At 39.5% G+C, this 5,361-nt stretch overlaps 1 long non-coding RNA gene across 1 annotated transcript; it reads left to right on the forward strand.

The window, feature by feature from the left end:
* The first annotated feature begins 3,338 nt into the window (after nucleotides 1-3,338).
* LOC120734112 lies at nucleotides 3,339-4,573 on the forward strand. The gene is made up of 3 exons (XR_005695970.1): nucleotides 3,339-3,690; nucleotides 3,862-3,953; nucleotides 4,516-4,573. It is a non-coding gene; the product is annotated as an uncharacterized LOC120734112 (long non-coding RNA).
* The last annotated feature ends 788 nt before the right edge of the window (nucleotides 4,574-5,361 follow it).

Genomic DNA, 5,361 nt, shown 5'->3' on the forward strand with positions numbered 1-5,361 from the left:
CAGTTGGATTGATGATTGAGGCATCCTTAGGTGCAAAGTTTTTAAGACATTTCAGCTGTTTTAAAGCTGAATCCACATTGAGGTGCTTCGTGTTCTACATGACGCACATCTGAATCTCAAGTTCAGTAAGAAATGTGCATTCACTCTTCTGCCTGTCTTCAGGACATGACACTTTACCACTCTGTCAAACTCAATTTCGTCATTATCACTCTCGTCCAACAGTTTCCTCAGGCACCATCTGCACGCCGATCAGCCTCTGTTCACTTTAAATCCCTGCTCGTCTGTCATTCTGCCTTTCAGAATCTCATTTGTGCGACCCGCCTCTTCCTGGTCACTCAGAGAACCTCTCCAGCTGCTCCATCGCCACCCCCACCAGCATTTACACTGCAGGCGGTCATGTTCTACTTCCTGCCATCATTGCACTCTAATTACCAGTTAGTTCATTACTCAAACTTTGAGCTTCCATAAAGTCATAAAGTGGGTTTAAATTTAAGTTTAACTACAGTCACTAGGTTTAATTTTGGTCTTTTAGAAAAGATTATTTCAGTTAAATTTCTGTTGCTCGTGGTTAAAAAGTCATCTTTCGGTTTGTTTGTTTGTTCTTTTGTTTTTGTTTTGAGCTCAGTATTTTTTTTTTATGTTCTGTTTTCTCTTGTAAAAAAAATATCCATTTAAACCTTTTAGCTGTGAATAAAGCTTCTCCACCTGCATCCTTAATGGTGCGCCCTGCCGTGCTGGGATGTAACTGCTGAGCTGTGCAGATTTTGCTTAACTTGCTTGACTTTTGTTTTAAAACTGTTAAGACGTTTGCTATTTGTGAAAATAATTTTCTATTTTTTTCAGTTCAATTGTATTTATATAGTGCCAGTTTACAACAACAGTCACCTCAAGGCACTTTCTATGGTAATACAATAACACAGAGGAAGATAAGATCATTTCTCATATCCTTTGTTTCTCAAGTATGAAAAGATAAAAAAAAAAACTTCTGAATTCCACTTAAAGACTCTTTAAAGTTTTTGTAAAACTGGAGAAAACTGCAGCGGGTGGTGAGGGCAGCAGAGCGGGCAACTTCACAACTTCACTAACCCCCCTCAGAGACATTTATACTGGCAGACTTCAGCAGAAAGTCAGTTTCATCATCAAGGACCCCTCGCACCCTGTACACTCCCCCCCTTCCCTCTGGTAAACGCTACAGGTCAATCAGGTCAAAGAGAAACAGACTCAATAAACATTTCTACCCACAAACTGTCAAACATATCCTACCTCCACCCTGATTAAAGGTTAACTTCACTGTTAACATTTCTACTGCATTTATAAACTGTCACGATTTTGACCCAGTGTTTTGAGTTTTAGTTTGTTTTTATGTTTAAGTCCTTTAGGTTTTCTAAGTTCATTTCTATCATGCCTAGGTTATTATTATAGTTCTTTGTTTATTCGTTTCCCCTTGTGTTTTCAACCCCTGTGTTAAGTCTCCTATGTCCTTCATGTGTTTCATGTCTGCATGTCTTTTGTTAAGTTCATGTTGTCAGGTCTGCGTTTCATTATGTTTCCTGTTTTATTTTGAAGAGCATTGTGTTGCTGTGTTCATTGTGTTTAGTTTTACTCTTCCACTGTGACGGTGTTATGTTCATTTGTGTCAGCTGTTTCCCCATGTGTTTCCACTTCCCCTGATCACCTCCTGTGTGCTTTTAGTCTGTGTGTGTTCATTCATTCCTTGTCCGAGCGTCTGGTATCCTACCTTGTCTCCATGCCACGTCTCCAAGATTATGCATTCATGCCAGGTCTCTATGTCCATGTTCCACAGTTTTGTTATGTTTAGCTCACCCAGTTTAGGCCATGATTTAGTCTTTGCTTTTGTTTTTTTTTATTGCTAAGATCAGCCTTCAATAAACAGTTCGTTTTAATTCAATATAAAGTCTTGTTATTCTGCGTGTCCGCACTTGGGTCCACCTTCTTCTGCCTCAGCCAGACTGTGACATAAACCATATTTATTGTAGTATAATGCAACCAACATTCCTACCTCTATTTATAAACCGTATTTATTATAATGCAACCTACCTCTAGTCCTACCTCTTACTCAGTGTGTGCTACCATTGATCACATCGCTCCCCATATTGCACCTGCTCCTTTATATGGCATATATAACTTGTACATATCTGTGTAGATACTTACGTTATTAGATACATTCCCTATGTAGGTGCCTCTTTAACATTAAGTCAAGTTAACTCTTTTTTTCTTTTCTTTTTTCTTTTATTCTAAAGGAATTTCAATGTAAAAATCTACATGCTGCTAACGGAGATTTGCTAAAATGTGTTTCATTGATTTTGCAACAGTAACAGTAAAGATCGATTCTAATTCTTATCTGTGTTTGTCGGTAATAACACAGTAATAGTGCTCAATAGTCCAGCCCTGAACTAAACTCAGCAAATCTGAAGGTCTCCAAAAACAAAGATCAGCAAGTCAGACTCCCTTTAACAAAAATGTTAGTCTTAAGTATAATTCAAAGTTTTTGAGAAAGGATCCCCCAAACCATCAGGCCAGATAACCAACCTATCCTGGGCTTGGTTCCGCAGGAGACTTGTTCCTATTAAAAGGGAGTTCTTCCTCCCAACCATCACCAAGTCCTGCTGGCAGGGATCGTTTGATTGTCGGAGTTCTCTGTAGGGTATTTACTTTGAATTTAAATGGGTAAAACTTCCTTCTTACCAGCTTTTGTTTGCAAAGAAAAATAAACTAAGTTGATATAAGAAATCATTGTAGCTTGATTGTCTGCTCTCTTTTTTGGCGTCACTTGCTGTCTGAGTTGTCTTTGCCTCAGGACGACCTCACTTCACCTGCTCTGCCTAAATGCGTCGTGCTTTTGGATCCTCAAAACAATTACCAGATTTGTCATTTGAGCGCTGGATGACTGGGCATATTTGGAGAGAACTGTCAGAGATGGTGAATTGCAAGAGGGGACAGAAGAGCTTTTGGCAGGATGAAGAGTGGGGTGACTAGCAATGCAGTGGATCTAATATAGATAGTCTACAGTATTAAATCAAAGCAGCAAATATGCAAATCCAATTAGGGAACTAATTTATTGTTGTTTTGAAGTAACAACAATAACTATACACAAATGAATCACTTATTTGAATCACATATCCCAAATGCAGTCGGCATCAAATACAAGCAGACTAACTGACACTGACAGCAAAGAATCAGACTGAGGCCAGTGTTGGGCTCCAACTGGTCCAGGTGGAGCTGTATTGGTGTTGGGCAGGAAGCTGGATTTCAACACTGGTAGTATAAGTTTATGTAGAACTACAGCCTTGTAAAAGGAAAGTTTTAATGCAGTCCTGAGGGGGAAAAAAACAAATGCTTATTGCTTCCATAGGAAATAAGAGGGTAAACAGCAGCCAGGTGCTGCTAATCAAATGCAGCTGATTAACTGATCATCAGCAGGTGTGAGCACCTCAATAAGTTTTGGACAGTTTTTTGCATTTGAACAAACCACAAGATTTCTGAATGAATCCCCTCTGGAAAGATGTGGAGTGAAGATGTTTGGCCATAATGTGCAATTCCTTTGCTGATATGATGGGCTTGGTTGCTATAGCCAGACACGGGATCCCCAATTTGGGGTCGTGTGACAGGATGATAACTCCCAAGCACAGCAAATCTACAACAGAATGGATGAAAAGCAACAGAATCAAGGTGTTGGGGATTATAGAGTTCAAAAATACATATGTACAATACATTATGTTGGAGAAAAAAAAGGTGTTACTGATCATACTGCCAAATGCTAAAATGGTAGTAATGAAAAGCGGACTCTTAAACAAGGCCCAACAAAAGCAATTTCACAGTTCAAAAGGTTTATTTTCACAGGAAAAAGTTTCACAGGAGTGGATGCCAGCGAGGAGGGTTCCAGGAGACTGAGCGAGACTTCACCGGGAGAGAGGACAGGCAGGTTAATCCAGGTGAGTTTGTACATGGAGATTTTAGCAAGCCCTACCTACAATTCCTGAAGGTAAAAGGTTTTTAACTGCGAGCAGCAGCTTACTTTGAGGTGCCACTGGTTTGCTCTGAAGCAGTAATGGAGGTTGGAGGAGGGTGTGTTGGCAGGTGAGCACTTCCTGAAGAAATGAACCAACTCAAAGACGATAGGTGAATTTGCCTGAGATGAAAGTCGATTCATGGCATTTAGGAAACACTGGAAGGCAGTTAAATGTACAAACTTATAGGAACACACTGTTAAGAACAGAAACTTAGGATTGACAAATAAGGGTAAAAAGATTTCTGAAGCACACCTGCATAGATGTATTTTTGACATCCTCACATATGTTCATTACTTTAAGAAAACAGTTAGTGGTTATACTGCATATCGTCTCCACACCAGCTGTAAAAAGAAACAGATTGTGCAAGTGTTCATGGTATTGTGCCCAAGCAGCCACCATAGTAATGATTCATTTTGTTTTAGCTAGCCATGATTCACATAGCCCTAAAGCATGTAAAAAGTCTATATGCATCTTCATTTTCCAGGAAAAGAAGATGCTTCCTGTCTCCACCACTACCAATACCATCCAATAAAGGCTGCATGCAATAAACCAGGACAGTTCCAAAAAGATGTGAAGTTCTTCTTTGCTACATGCTAATGTATAGTGACAGGATCTTTTTTTTTTTTCCAAGGGGCAAAAAAACTACTTATGCATGATATTTCCCTTCTGTGTGCATGAGAGCCTCATTCATTCTTTCCCAAAGCCATTTCTGTTGTGCACAAAAGGAAAGTTGGCCTGTGTCTGTTTGTGTTTGTGTGCACGCATGCATGAGTGCAGGCATAGTAAACTGGCTTTTGTGCAATTCATTAGAAATTCTGCTGACAGAGACTTGCAGAGAAAGCAGTTGTGCGCGCGTGAAGGGAATAACAAGAGGACCACTCCTGCCCAGAGATGGCCTGCAGCTTTAAAGATATCAGCTCCCTCATATAAAGACTTATAACGTCTCACACACACACACACACACACAAACGCACAAACACTGACTGGACATCGATGTGTGGTTAGTATTCGGGCCCACAAACTTTTCTCATTACAGTTGGTATTTCTGATTAACACGGGCTGCAGTGAAAGAGAATAATGTGGCTGAATAATAGGCAGGAAAATGAGCTACAGTGTCATTAAGAAACAGAAAAATGTAGTTTGAGCCAGTGTTTGGGTTTTCTGGCTGTAAAAGCATTTTATTGCGAGCTGCACAGGTGCATGGTAAATTCACAGAGGAACTTCTGTAAGGTTAATGCAGACCAGTTGAAGAAAATAAAAGAAATAAAACCAATAAAAAGGTGTTTTACAATAAATTTTAAACCTAAGTGTCATGATATAATTAAATAAA

The sequence above is a fragment of the Simochromis diagramma genome, unplaced genomic scaffold (assembly GCF_900408965.1).
Source record: "Simochromis diagramma unplaced genomic scaffold, fSimDia1.1 OVJJ01000216.1, whole genome shotgun sequence".
NCBI lineage: Eukaryota > Metazoa > Chordata > Actinopteri > Cichliformes > Cichlidae > Simochromis > Simochromis diagramma.